General features: G+C 41.5%; 1 protein-coding gene across 2 annotated transcripts in view; it reads left to right on the top strand.

Moving 5' to 3' along the window:
- Nucleotides 1-12725: 12725 nt before the first annotated feature.
- Nucleotides 12726-15918, top strand: part of LOC133995353 (ras-specific guanine nucleotide-releasing factor RalGPS1-like) — a 139277-nt gene continuing 136084 nt past the window's right edge. For both annotated transcript variants that reach the window (XM_062434713.1, XM_062434712.1), the window contains exon 1: nucleotides 12726-13012. The gene's annotated coding sequence lies outside the window, so the exon portion shown is untranslated. The remainder of the gene's footprint in view (nucleotides 13013-15918) is intronic.

Raw genomic sequence — 15918 nt, 5'->3', positions numbered from 1 at the left:
TAAAAAAAAAAAAACTAGAGCGGTTCCTCGCTGTAAGCTCCTCCAGAAGCCTCCTCTCTCCTCTAGGAGCATTTAAGAGATTGGAGGATCCTCCATGATAGTGGAGGGGGAAGGATTTCTGGGTCAGAGGAAGAGAGAGGATGTGACGAAGAATAAGTTGGCATAATGAAATGCACCCAATGTCTTTACCCACTTTCTCTGTCACACTAAAGTGAAAACAACAAACTGGTTGGTCTCCTGTTGGGATCAGCTTCTTCAGCCTAACAATTAGGATAAATAGCCATAATCAACAATTACTGGCACCAGTTCTTACCTTAAATTCTAAACTCATGGATTTTGTTCCCTTCTAACATCCACTCCACAAAGGTTATCTAAACATACAACCTTGTGTGGTACTCCCGCAAACCACAATGTTAACAAAACAGTGCTGTCATAAATTGTACTTTTACAAAGCTTGTTACAGTAACATTGTCAAAAAGGTGATAATTCTACTTAATGTTTATTTTTGAGGATGTAGTGGACGTTTAATCCACCAGTTCAGGTGAGCCAAATCTCCCTGATGACCCAACTCTGCCCATCAGGCCCCTGCAGGGAGAGGCCAAGGAGTCCTCCACAGAGAGGGTCACTACACCAATCATATAGAATAATGGAAATATCATGACAGGAGCCTCACAGTTTTTATAGCAACTACACTGTTGTTACATATCTAAAATGCTATTTTGTAGTTTGGCAAGACTGACATTTTTTGACAGTGATACATTTATCAGAGACTGTTTTGCTTGAACAATGTTGACGGGGTGAATACAACAGAAATGAGGAACTTAAGAATAACAGTACAAAAAATTCAATAAAGATGTCATTGTAACCTCCAGAATAGAGAGGGAAAGAAAGACTAAAGTATTTTTTAAATGTTTTTTTAAATCTCAAAGGTGGACATTCATTCCAGGTGCCTGGCATGGATAAAGGCAAAGGACACTGCTGACTAGTGCTGCCCTGAGCCACAACTCTGTAATATTACTTTACACTTAGAGGGAAGTTTACCACTTGGGTCTGGAGTGGGACACACGTCTGATATTCTCAAAAAAGTTCCATACTATAGTCTCTTAGCAACTCTTCAAATAAGGAGGAAAAGGGAAAAAACAAGGAAGCAGTTTGTGTGGGCAGGTAGGCGGTGTTATGTGAATCTACCAATCGAGCAGTCTCAGATATCAAATTTGTTCCATTGTTCTGACTCAAAATATTCCTACATCTACAGTTTTGGGCCTGTTTCTTCTTTAATGCAATGGCTCCACCTGCTGGTCACTTAAATACTGAAAAAGAAATAAAAAAACACTGGCCTTCCTGTAAATGAGATGACACCAACAATATCTATTGTGTACTCTTCGATATATATGGTGAGTAAGATGAAGACCTTCCTTTCTGCAATCACATTTTCTGTTTCATATAAGAAACAGCGAGGTTGTTTGAGTTGGTATGGAAGTTAATCCTCCCATTACATGAGAAGTGCTTTCAGTGATAATAATCAGATTAATTTTATGTGAAACCTTGTAATGATTCTTTATGAAGCAATCTAATGATTTTTTTTCGTGATTAGTTACAGTAAAAAGTAAGTTAGTAATATTTGATCACATTTTTGGCAAGACAGGAAAAAAGGGTGAAATGGGTTAAAAGTGTTGTGATATTGGAATAAATGTGATTGTGATTCATTCACATTCCACCTCCCAGCATGCATGTCCATGTGGGCCCTACATGTAACGATATACTCGACAATCGTTCCGAAATCCCGACTCCAAATGCAGCTCAACATCATCTTCATCTTCTGAAGGTAGCTGAGCACATTCCAGAGGTCGACCCTACAACTGAGATCCTCCTGTTGCTTGGCAGAGAAATAATAAGAGTGCACAAAGTTAGGGAACAAGTCAACGGGCCTCACAACGCCCCTTATGCGCAACGCCTGGACCTAGGATGGGTTCTAGTTGGAGAAGTCTGCTTAGGGAGTGCACACAAGCCAACGGTCAACACTTTTAAAACAACTGTGCTTGACAATGGCCGACCATCACTTCTTTGCAATCACTCCTCCAACCCTGCACAAGCTCCTTGCACATTAAAGAAAAGATCCATCATGGCACGGGGGCAAGAGATGGGATCTCAGAGTCTAACTGTAGAAGAATTGTTGTGACAAACTATTTTCAATCACACTGAACGTGACAACAAGATGGCATCTTCGATCGAAGACGATATCTTTTTGAAACTGATGGACAAAGAAGTCTACAGAAACAAGTCTAATAGTTGGGTTGCCCTGCTCCCATTTAGGCAACCATGACAACGCTTGCATAACAACCGAGAACAAGCGGTCAAACGCTTTGCATCACTCCAACATAGCCTAAATAAGAGACCAGAGATGCAACAGCAATATGTGGCCTTCATGGGAAAAATATTTGAGAACGATCATGCGGAGGTAGCACCATCATTGGGAAAGAGTGAAGAATGCTGGTACCAACCTTTGGGGGTTTCCACCCACAAAAACCAGGCCAAATCAGGGTGGTGTTTGACTCAAGTGGCAAACATTTTGGGGTTTCTCTCAATAATGTGCTACTCACAGGCCCTGATCTCAACAATACACTTCTTGGCGTTCTGATGCGGTTCCGGAAGGAAAAGGTTGCTATCCTGGCAGATATACAGCAGATGTTTCACTGCTTCTTGGTGCGACGGGACCACAGGAACTACCTGAGATTCCTGTGGTACAAGGACAATGACGTGACAAAAGAAATCATAGACTACTAGGTTCATGTTTTTGGCAACAACTGCTGTAGCTATCTATGGACTCAGAAGAGCTATCAGAGAGGGTGCATAAGAACATGGAACTGACACAGTCAACTTTGTGGAGCGCTACTTCTATGTGGACGATGGCCTTCGTTCTGTGCCAACTGATGCTGAAGCCATCGACTTGTTACGCAGAACACAGACTTCACTTGCTGAATCGAACCTCAGGTTTCACAAGTTCGCTTCCAATAGCCAAGAAGTCTTGGAAGCTTTCCCACCAGGTATGAATACTGTACCATCAGATAGCAAGCAAAACACAAGCCAAAAACACAAGGTTTGGAACTGTGCTACATGCTTATTTTTTTGTTGACCTTGAGCTTGCGGTGGCCACAGCATTTGACACACCTAAGAGCATCAGAGTGATCCATGGGGATATCAAACCAAAGACACAATGCTGGTGAATCACCACACACGTCCCTCAAATTCAAACTGATTGACTTTAGATTGGCCATGTCCAGATCTAATACCAGGCAGGGCATGAGTCTGCAGACAGTTTTCTTTAGGAGGGGACTACAGAGATACTGATCGTTATCCATCAATCTATCAGACTTTATACATATAGCACTTTTCATACAGTAAAATGTAGCACAAAGTGCTTTACATAATAAAGGCAGGCAAGAACAAAGCAAAAGCCAAAATCATAAGAAGCTTCTTACAAGTGTAAGACAAGTGGAGACTGAAAACTGAGGAAGTGCTAACCCACTCTCAGCAATTTGTTCTTAGCATATGATCATACTCAGTGGTGTGCATAGACATTTTGGGGGGCAGGTGCTCAGTGAAAAATAAGGGCACTTGGGATGGGAAAAAACAAACTTTTCTTATTTTGCAACCAGTACACTGATCTATCATTGTAGCTGCCGAACTTGCTAAAAACCTCTCCATGTGTGTATATTCCAGAGAAAATAAGACAACAGTAATTGATCAGTGCTATAGTCCAATTGAAAGGTCAAGTAATTTTATTAACATATTGACATAAATAAATATGCAATTACATTCAACATGTGCCTGTTATGTTTTGTTTTTTTAATCTCACACTGCTATAATAAGGCAGCCGGCAGTTCCCCGTCAGAACAAAAGAAGTGTCCAAAGTGTCTCTAAAGCAGCATCCTCCTCGGTGCCATGTCTTTAAAGATTCTGATGACCTTACTATGATTTATCTGGATGTCTTTCTCTATGGCAAGCAGGAGAAGGTCAGAGAGCCGTTCTTCTCCATACAGACATCTTAGTTTGTTTTTGATAATTTTCAGCTTTGAAAATGATCTCTCCACAGAAGCAGTTGTCACTGGCAATGTTGCATAGATTTGTATCATCTTCACAAAGGTAGGAAAGATGAGCTGGCCGCTGCTTTCCCTCAGTGTGGCAAATATTTCTTTGAGGTCTTTTGCAGGCAAGCTGGAGTGGAAGACCTTTAGTTCTGTCTTCAGCTGGTCCTCGTCTTCTCCATAGAAATCACAGAGAATGTGGCTTCTGCGTTTGGCGTGCTTACCCAGTTGGCATGTACAGTTAAGGAGTGGAAGGACTGAATGATTCTGGCAGTAGGACTTCCAGTGTTGTCCCCCTTGAATCTCCTGTTTAGCTCCTCAGTCATAGTGTCCAGAAAGGTGAAATACACACTACTCCTTAAATATGCCTCCACAGACTCAAACTGAGCCCCTTCTTGAGACACTGTTGGGCTGTGTTGGAAACGCACTGGGCACTTTCCGTTTCCTCTCCTGACCAGGCACTACAGTAGGTACTGGAATGTTGACACTCTCTGCCTTCTCTGATGCACATCCAAATATTTTCCCAAACTTTTCCTCAGACCTCATGGTTTGCAATGTGTGTAGCACACCATCAATTACCTTGTAGGCAGTGGAGTGGTCCAAGCGTTCTTCCTGCAGAGAATCTGATTCCACAGCAGTGACTTCGAACACTGGGTTGGTGATTTCCAGGCAGAGAATAAACATGAAATTGATGGCATTTCTGTACATCTGAGCATCACCTTGGGCCAGGTTAGGTGGGTCGCTGTCACTGATGTCATCAAGGAGCTTCAAAAGTAGCTTTCAGATTTCTCTGAAGGGCCTTCAGTGCTTTCTCCCTGCAAGCCCATCGGGTATCTGACAGCTGCTGGAGCTCCATAACATGCTGTCCAGGATACAGAGACTCCTGCCATTTCACCAAGGCAGCATGGCGCTTTGGGGAGCCTGTGCAAAAGGCATACAATTTCTCCACAAGGTTGAAAAATGTCACAAAATGCTTGTCGGACTTTGACGCTTCCACTAGGACCAGATTGAGACAGTGTGCTTTGCAGTGCACATAGAGGGCCTTCTCATTGTGTGCACATATTCTGGCTTGAAGACCTTTATACATACCACTCATATTGGCTGCTCCATCGTAGCCTTGGCCATACATATTCTTCAGCTCTAGGCTGTTCTTCTGCAGAAGCGAGAACACAGTATTCTCCAGCTCCTGGCCTGTAGTGTTATCAACATTGCACACCTCAATGAATCTCTCCTTTATTTGCATATGATGAAAATATCACACTACAAATGACACTTGTTCTTTGTGTGAAACATCAGAGGTTTCATCAAGTAGAATGGAGTACATTTCAGCCTCTTTTATTTCACTTTGTATCTCCCTCCTGATGTAAGTACCCAGTGCTGCAATTATGTCATTTTGGCTTCTATTAGAAAGCAGTGACACCTGGGGCCTTGTCTTGGTGACTTTAACTTTGGCAACTTTTTCCATATGTATATTCAGCATACTGTCATAGCGGGAAAACACATCCACCAGTTCAAGGAAGTTTCCACGGTTGTTACTGGACTCATTCTCATCATGACCTCGGAATGCTTGTCCCTGACGTGCAAGATATACTGTAAGATCAATTAATCTTGTCAGGATTTCTCTATTTGTCTGCCTCTCTCGCTCTCTAACTTCCACCCCCTTTACATCTGAAACATCAAATGCAGACTGGAGGGCCTTTTTTTTTTAGAAATTGGTCCATCTAACCATGCATGTCATGTGCATCTCTGTGATGGAGTGTTGCTTGATTTTTTCAAGAGCAGTGTTCCACTTTCTTATGCCATCAGTTGTCCACGCTGTTCTGTTTTTATACTTTTCTTCAGAGAGGAAAAGCCGACAACTAAAACAGTGGATTGAATTAGCAGTGGGTGAGTATTCTAGCCACACATTCCCAGAAAACCATTGTTTCTGGAATGACCGCCCCTCAGCATTTTTTGGGTAAGGCATATCTGGTTGACATGGGCCTACACTGCAGCACATTGAAATGTAGTTGTCATGGCACTTGATATGAAATGTGTCAACATGTGAAGGATCTGTTGGATATTGCAGAGTAGCTATCTTTGCAATTGTGTCATCTCTTTCACATACAGCTGGTTCTTGCTCATGCCTTTCTTCTTCTCCCTCATTTTGATCACCAGAGAGCACTGTTTCTGATTCTGTTTCATGAACCTGGTGCTGCTCTGAACTCTGCTTTATCTGTGTCTGTTAGGGACTTCCGGATGTGCTTTGCCGTGTGAAGACGTGCGTGCGGAGGCTCCGTGCAAAAAGTAGTCAAAAATATTAATATCGCCAGGAGGGGGCTCGTCGAATAAGATTCGGTTTAAGGAGCAACGAGTGCACTTTCGGTGCAATTTATGACCGAAAATGTCCAACCGACAAACTCAAGCCGGCGTAGAAAAGCTGCAGGTGAATAGCAACCCTGCCCCCCCCCCCGCTAGCAAAGGTAATGCTAGCCCAGCACATGCCGACAATATACCTCAGTGGGCTAATGATATGATTTCCGAGATTAAGAAGACCAACACTGGGATTACGAAACACAGATAGGAGACCAAGACCAAGATCGCAAGATGCAAAGAAGAAATACCCTGGTGATTACACCAGAAGGGGGACAAACGAAAACCTTCGAGAGCCCAAAAGACGCCGTGGAGTACATCAAGACGTCACTGACTCCCGGGTGAAGCATATGGACTAGTTTGAGCTTGGCTAAGTAGGAGTTTATACATGCTTGCACTGTTGATATGACATGAAAGTCAGAGGCAGGATATTATTGACTGTATTTGACAATATTGACAAAGTAATATTAGATTTTATTCAGTGCATTTTAAGAGCTACTGTGGCCCTGCCTTACATTACTGTTTTGTTCTATTTAAGGTTCAAGAGTTGATTGTTCCTCCTCGGCCATTGTTGCCTACTCTCTATGGTGTTGCCTTTTATTTTCAAGGACCTTGCTGTTACGAGCTCCCCCTGCTCCTTTAAAAAAAAAAATGTTTTAATTTTTTTTTTTTTTTGAGGTGATTAAGTTGAGGGGGTTAAGGGTTGATATTAAACTTTTAGGATCAAGGGGTGTTATGCACAGAGCTGCACACGGTAGGCTTGTTGTGCAGGAGATGGTGGACCGGTTGGCCACGAGAGAGCTTGTTAAAGAGCACTTTGGGTTCATGTTCATATATGTAATGTGTTATGTGTTAACTGTGTATGTGTGTGTGACGCCTCCCCCTTTTTTCCCAGAGCCTTTCCCTTTAATTTTTCAGTTTTTGCTGCCAGATTTTTAAGTTGTGATCCGGATAGTGGGCACCACAGGAGCGCAGTGGTGACATCGGGCTGCGGACCCCTGACATGACACCAAATATGGATGCGAGCAGAATGGGCTCAAACTTGATGAGCTGGAACGTAAGGGCGATCAATAAACCGGCTAAACGGAGTAAGATCTTTTCACACTTACGAGACCAGGGAGCAGAGATAGTTTATTTACAAGATACACATTTGCTGAACAAGGACCACCTCAAGCTCTGTAGGGGGGGATTCAATCAGATCTATCACTCAAATTTAAATAGTAAGAGTCGAGGAGTGGCCATCCTTATACACAGGAATGTACAATTCATAGAAACAACTACTATAAAAGATAAACATGGTCGATATGTTATTGTGGTTGGGAAATTATTCAATATGCCAGTAGTGTTGGCAAACATATATGCACCCAATTGGGATAATGTTCAATTTTTTAGGGACTTATTCTCGCTGCTACCTAATATGGACACTCATAACCTGATTTTAGGGGGAGACTTAAACTGTGTCTTAGACTCAATTTTGGACCGCTCTAGCCCAACACCCAATGTGCTAAGTAAATTAACTCTTTTTGTAAAACATATGGTATATTCGATCCATGGAGATCCGTAAATCCAACCTCTAGACAGTACTCCTTTTATTCCCCGCCGCACCAAACATATACTAGAATTGACTATTACTTATTGGACAATAAATTGACCCCTATAGTAAAAGGTGTAGAATACCCTGGTATAGTAATATCTGATCATAGCCCAGTCATATTGAAACTTCACTTTCCTGAGCATACGCCATCTCATAGAATGTGGCGCCTAACAGACTAATGGCAGATGACGACTTTACAAAATTCATAAACTCGCAAATAGGTTTTTTCTTGGAGCTTAATGACACCCCTGATATAAGTAGTGGCACTTTGTGGGAATCCTTAAAAGCGTATATAAGAGGACAAATAATTTCATACAGTGCCGGTGAAAGGAAAAGAAAGATGAAACGTTCCACAGAATTAATAAAAGCAATACAAGAAGTTGATTTGGCAAACTCTAAGATAGTTATAGTCATATTACACTTGAAAATTATGCAGCTTATTTTCTAAATAAAAAAGTACAGCTATAGCTTGTAATAAGAAAACAAACTGCCAGTGGAACAACTGAAAATTGCTTGAGAAGTTTTGAAATAAAACGCATTTGTCTAAAAACATGTCCCTTGTCATATGATTATATCTTATATTTAAAAAATATTCATCTCAGTATGTTCTGCAGTGCACTGAGCAATTAAAGGCTGTTTTGTTGTTAACTTACCAGGTACAGCTGAGGTTGCAGAGGACAGTGGGCACAGAGGATGTAGCAAAGGATAGAGATGGACCTGAGATGAAAAACATGTCCCTTGTGATATGATTATATCTTATACTATTACATTTTAATGAGATAATTTGACTAGTAATTAAATATATATGGTAACAGTTTTTCGATCACCTGATTCATCAGCCTTGGCTGCTCCTGAGGAGGTGAATTGCTCCTGGGCTGAGTCAGTGCCTCCTCTGAAATACCTTAACAGTGCTCCTGGGGAAGTTTCATATAACGTATGAGCATAATAGGGAGTTGATGTAAAAGGAATATTTTTATTTACTCACATAAATGACTGTGCTCTGCAGCAAACAATTGCAAACATACCTCAAACTATAAGTTAACTAAGTGAATTCATTAATGCAAAACCATATTGCTAGCAAACGTCACTGTGTTTGTAATTAACGTAAGTTATTAAACATTTGCTATTAAACGTTGTTATCAAAAACGTTGTTTTGATGCCAAAAAGCGACCCAGAATAAAACTGAGAATCAACTTATTCAAAGTATTACACAAACACAAAAACGTTAGCTAGCTAATTTGCTATTATAGGCTAACGTAGTTGGAACAAAATATCAACAATAATTAGGGACTTTCCTAATTTGAGGAAACTTTTCAAACTCTCCTTGACACCAAATGTTACATTACCAAGACATACCTTTAACTTCCTTTTTTTTTTTCTGGCCCTGAAGGGTAGGTCCTTTTTTACAACATTATTCACCTGCTCCTAGCTCCTGGATGCTCAGTGCGCACTGCACACGTTACTAGCGCAGCTCTGACATTTCGAGCAGAGAGGCAGTAGGAAGTAGTTTCCTACTGCCTCTCTGTTAACATAATATTGTTGTTGTTTTTTTGTACAAAAATGCACATTAGATAATATATGAATCATCACCACTCACACATGGAAATAAAACATTAATTACTTATTTCTTTCTGAAGTCAATTGCTCTGCTCTTGGGGCCCCCTAGTGGTCACGGGGCCCTAAGCAGCTGCTTAGTTCGCTTATGCCTTGGGCCGGCCCTGCATCTCCCTCATCTTCCATGCTACTAGATGGCCTATTTGCCGGACAGCACAGAGCTGCTTCCCTGCTGTAGCTGCCTAGAATAGAATAATAATAGCCTATTTTTTAAGGCTGGCCTGGGAATGCCTCGGGATCCCCCGGGAAGAGCTGGGGAGAGGGAAGTCTGGGTTTCCCTGCTTAGGCTGCTGCCCCCGCGACCCGACCCCGGATAAGCGGAAAGAAGATGGATGGATGGATTAATAATAGCCTATTAAGGTAAATACAAGATTACTACAAGTTTTGTAACATAGAAATAACTTGGTTATACAAAATTGGTAAACTTGGTACAAAATAATATAATTAGCTAATATGGCTTCATGCCTGATTTAGTACCGCCAAACCACTTTGTGTAGTTAAAATACAATGTGGACAGCTTTTAAGATATTTCAATAGAATTAGAGGAACAGTTTAACTTTAAAATTTGAGCTTTAAAAGGCCTTAAACAGTTAACATGACTCTGGTCTTGACTCGGACCTTTCATCTTCATCTTCCTCTTCCTCCTTGCTGATAGTGGATGTTTTTATCCAGGAGAGCAGAGAGCTGCTTCCCTGGGCTGCCTGCTGTAGCTCCCTTTTTTCCCTTTTTTTACCCTCTCCTTTCTAGGCATTATGCTGCAATAAGTAAATAAAAAGACAACATAAGTATGAATAAGACTGCTTGGTGACATTACAACAAGGCAGAAGGCTACTTATTGGGGCATTATTATCACATGTTAATGGTAAGCTTTTATTTGTCGAGCATTTATAGATTATCATGTCAACATGGGCCACATAAAGTACACTGTTAAAAAAAAAAAAAATTCAAAAGGGCACTTGCTTGGTCCAGAGGGCAAATGGCAGGTGCAATAGCACCACCTAGTGTCTATCTGTGCACGCCACTGATCATACTGCAGTGAGTTTGTGGTATAGCAGTTTTACTGTAAGTAGCTTCCTGTTCATAATTGCTGTTATTTTGTTTGTCCCTGTTGTGCCAGATTTGAATTTGAATCCTTAAAATATGGCTGTGTTCCTCATTCTGTATCATGCTTTTCTTCCACATTCAAGTCAAGTCTAAGTCTACAGTATATAAGTATACACACAGACAGACAGACTTGCCTAACCCTAACCCTTAGCCTAACCTTAACCACTGACCCCAAAATCAGCTTTTTCCTAATTTGGTTGGTTTGGTGGCTTTTGCCCCCAATTGGAAAAGCCATCCCTAATTAACTGGTCTTAGGTCTGACCCCAAAAGTTGACAGACCACACACACACACACACACACACACACACACACACACACACACACACACACACACACACACACACACACACACACACACACACACACACACACACACACACACACACAGTGTGAACACTCCTGGTGTTCACTCAAATGCCACTAGAGGGTGCACAGGAGTGAACATGAAGCAGGCCAAGAAAACTGCAGAGCATAGGGAATAAATAAGAGGATTTTAGAACATGCAGGGTACTCCCACTGAAGGGTGGATCCCATCCTGTTATCCAAATCATCCACTGGGGATAATCAGTACAGGATTGGAGTACTAAATATATTTGACATATCGGAAAGTCCCTCAGAGAGTCTCTAAACAGTAATACTAAGCAGTGTTCCTCATATTTCTTGAAGTACTGCAGAACATCTGCTTTGGAGGAATCCATATATCAGAATAGATACATTCAGTACAAAATACCATAGCTTACAGTATACTGTTAAGCACAACGTGTTGCTACCACCAGTGCAGGTTTCTGTGAGCAAGAAATTGCCCTGAAAGTGCAAAGAAATAAGGTATGTTGTTGTTTATATGTTATTTACTGTATGAGTCGCCACCTGTTGACAAGATATTCTTACATGTACAGTGTAAGTGTTTTTGACAACTTATGAAGATAACTGTGTATTGTTAGGCTATTTTTACTCCTTTTATTAATTTTATAATAACACACAGGCATACATTACACAGAATAAGCATGTGCAACATTGTTAAGAGAGATGTGTGTTAGCCTTAAAATCCAACCATGCACAAGAGGGTTACTATTTTAAATGTAAGAAATCACTAAAAAGATTCGGGAAATCTGTCCTTATTGTGCTTGTGCATGTTCACATACCTTACATTAAGTGGCATAAAAGTGATATGATACTTCAGTCGTCCAAATGAGTCAAATCAGGTCTTCTATGTTTAACGTTACAGTGTTTTTAGTACCAAAGTTCCTCTTTTTGTTACTATACTGTAAATGTGTCAGATATCACTTGATATGACTAACTCAGACTGATGAAGACTCATAAGATTCACATCTACTTTGAAATTACTGTGTGGACACACTGTGGATTTTGTCCCCCAACAGTTAAGGAAATCTTTAAATAGCCAGTATCACAGCAGGAAAACGTCTTTCACTGTTCATACAGTATGGGTATCTGACTGAAAAAATGTAGAACATATTTTCTAATGTTAACCACCAAATTATTCTAATAGCCTATTGTTACGGGAGGAACATAAACTATCCTGATAATGTAAAGTACATCCTTATTCAAAATCTAGACTCAATATCAGGAATATTCTATATGCACCTGGAAAAGTGTGTTTTTATGTTTCCTCAGTAGACCAACATGCACAACGAAAATCATCTAGTAAAATCTATGTAGGATATCTGAAGAACTTAGCGTTTATAAGAGATCAGATGTCTGTTGTGGGCCAGTCCAGAAATTTAAGAAACGTAGTCTACTAAAGAGAAACTGTGACGAACGAGCTTACAGATAGTTCATGAAGTCATCATATGCACCTGCGTCTGAAGGACGCTAGTTTAAAGCCGCTCTGTGATTGGCTTGCTGTTATTAGAGGCGGGAGCTTTCTGCAGAGCAGAGCGGATGATTAGGCAATACACCTGACTATCAAGATAAGTGCGCCTACCTGTCACTTCCTGCTGTCGGTATTTATTCATTTTCACTTTTTTTTCGTGTCGGGATGATTTGGCACGTCACTGCCATGTTTGTATGATTTCGGCTAATGTATCCCGCACGGTGTGTGTATCCTGCGGACCAAACGTTACGACCTTGGCGTCATGTTCGGCTCAAAGGAGGAGTAACCCCCGTGGACACTACTCGGAAAACACCGCTCGGGTTTAATCAACCGCCGCGGCTGGAGTCATTTTAATGTGGACTCATATTAACGTGTTTATTGATACAACAGCAGCAGGAGCAGCAGCAGCGCGGGACTCTGTCTGGAGGAAAGGTAAGCACTTCAGTAGCGTCAGTGAGCTGTCAGTGTTAGCGGGCAGAGGAGGCTGTGCTGCGGGGCCACACAGCAGCAGGCCCGGCTGTGCTGCGAGGATTCACACGGGCTGGTAACGCCGTGTCATAACGAGCTGCTGTTGTGACAGGAGGCTGATAGCGGACAGAGACACGGTGATTTATGGACATGTCTCTCTCTCTCTTTCTCTTTCTGTGCATGCGATCGTGCATACGCGCGTGTGTGTGTGTGTGTGCGCGCGCGCGCGCGCGTGTGTTTGTGTGTCTGCGACACGACGTGAATCTCAGCTGTCAAAACATGTTTGTTATCGTGCAGGGCCGACTACAGCATTTATTGGGCCATAAGCAGAAAACGACCCTCCACCCCCCAGCTGGTACCTAATATCACATTGTAGATGTAAGTCCCTGCTTAACTACACTCTTGTTTTGATCTCATACTAAATCATAGACCTGACAGGCACCAGGGTAGCTTACTGGTTAAGATGCATGCCGTCACAATGTCTCTGCCCATGCTTCCTCTCTGTGCTTTGGTTAAAATAATGCTTCACAAAATCTTTAAAACGTCTGAAAGTGGTGAAGAACATCTCTCACAATTTCCTAGAGCTTGAGGTGATGTCTCGAAATAGCTTGTGTTGTCCGGCCCTCGGTCCAAAACCTCAAATATATTCATATTAGTGTTATGTTTACAATCATATAAAACGGAGAAAAGCAGCACATCCTCATCATTAGATGCTGGAGCCTGAGAATGTGTGGCAATTTTTACTGAGTTAAATGAGTTGAACTATTGGACATGAGAGAAATATGCCAGTCACATCACTGTTGATTGGTTGTGAGTGACTTAGCTGAGTCAATGTGTCCTTCACTGTTCATTTTTGGCTAACAGAGACATGATGTCAGACTGAGTAGGTTGAAAATCTTCACTGCTTTTTAAATGTATTCTTCTATTCTAATATCCTGCTATGTGAATATTTCTGCAATTCATTTATATCCTCTGCAGAATTAAATCCTAATGTAAACACATGATACAATGTCTTTCACCTCACCACACTACAGCCTGTACACCTGTGCTGCAGCTATGGGGGGACGATCATTAAAATAAGGGGAAGGTATAAATAAACTTGCACGCCGTGGGGGGACACAGTCTGTTTCCCACTAGAAAAAGCAGGAAGCAGCCGTCACCATGGATACTGATGGGTGCTTTACTCCCCGTGCTGTAAAAGCATAACACCCCACCCTAATAAAACCCACCAGAACCGAGTGCTAGGAGATAGATGGTGGGCCTTCATCATTTGTTTCTAGAAAGGGGCTGCATGTATGATCACAAGAGGAACAAAAAAATACTTAGTGCCTGGTGATGCTGATGTTTTCTTGTTTATTTTTCAAGTGATGGGTGTGCAGAATATTTCATATCCATGTGCTGAGTCCAACAAAATGATAGCTATTTTCTGCTGTGGTTTCATCTAAACCCACTACACAAGATTAGTGTGAGGAAAAATAGGGGAAGATTTATATGTATGACCAAAACAATATTATTAATATTATATAATTATCATCTGCCCTTCTATTTAGGGACAATGTGGTGTATTTGCTTTATTTGAACTGCCCCTTTATTCCTAACTTGGTTACTGTGTCATGCACACAGTCTCCTCTGCTGCTGTGTGTGCAATATTTTTGTTAAAGTACCAATGTGTAGGATTTAGTGACACCTAGTGGTGAGGTTGCAGATTGAAACCAACTAAATACCCCTCCCCCCTTCAGGGGATTGTACACTAATTAAAACATACTTATGAATATTATATTTCATGTCTTTCATTTCTTTGACAGTGTTATTGTGTCAACATTGTACAGCACGTCTTGTTTTCCTCTGCTTACTTATGCACCTTTCTTGTCTCTAAACATTTGTTGGCTATCTGTTAAGCTTTTAAGGGGGCGAAAGAACCAGGGAAGAACAAGGGTTGAGCCATTCCTCAACAAGAAGTCACTTGCAGATGGCCTGGTTTGAAATTTTGAGAGGAATGCATTGGGCCAGAGCTGCAATTACATCACTGCAGATTAGGGGTGTCACGATTCTCCAAACTCGATTTGATTTTATTTCGATTTTAAGGTCACGATTCGATTCGATTCTCAATCCTATTTTTTGGGTTCTTTTATCAAAGATGCCTATGCCCTTTTGAGACTAATCACGAGTGATATAATCTCCATCAGTTGTTTGCAATGTACCACACTAAGGCCTTGCTGTCAAAATTAAAAAATTTATTAGCAATATAATGTAACAATTAAACCATCTAGTGACCCTTTTGTAAATGCAGTGTGCACTCTTCATATTATAGGATATTCAAGCTCACAATAAAACAAACACTAGATTAAAGCAGCCTAATGTTCATGGACATCACTGAATAATTAAGTGTGTTAACTGTCCCAACATCGTCCTAACTGTATCCTAACAGTAGCATCTCTGGGGCTACAAATACCCCCATAGTGCTAGTGATTGCTTTAGTCCAGACATCCCAACTCTCCCAGATGTTTCGGGAGTGTCTGCATATTGATAGCGGTTCCCTGACGCTCGCAAATTATATACTCTCTATATATATAACTATTTCCCGGAATCTGCAGCGAGCGAGCAAGAGCGCGCGCTAGAGATTATCTGCGCGCACGTGTGTGTGTTTGTGTGATTATCAATGCAGCGCATGTGAGAGCACAGCGTCCTGATAGCTCTGTGTTGCTGCTTATTAGACCAATCGCCCCCCCACCGGACCGACAACCAGTTCGAGTTTGGTTGATGTGGCTGCTCTATCAGCAGTTGCCATGGTGTGTTTTTACCGGCTGCAGGTTCAGGTTAGAGGAGGTAATGTTGACTCGCCGCATACCATCTTGACTCACCTGCGGGAC

Source organism: Scomber scombrus, chromosome 15 (assembly GCF_963691925.1).
Source record: "Scomber scombrus chromosome 15, fScoSco1.1, whole genome shotgun sequence".
Classification (NCBI taxonomy): Eukaryota; Metazoa; Chordata; class Actinopteri; order Scombriformes; family Scombridae; genus Scomber; species Scomber scombrus.
Note: the sequence above shows the minus strand (reverse complement) of the source record. Positions and strands in the feature narration are given on the sequence as shown.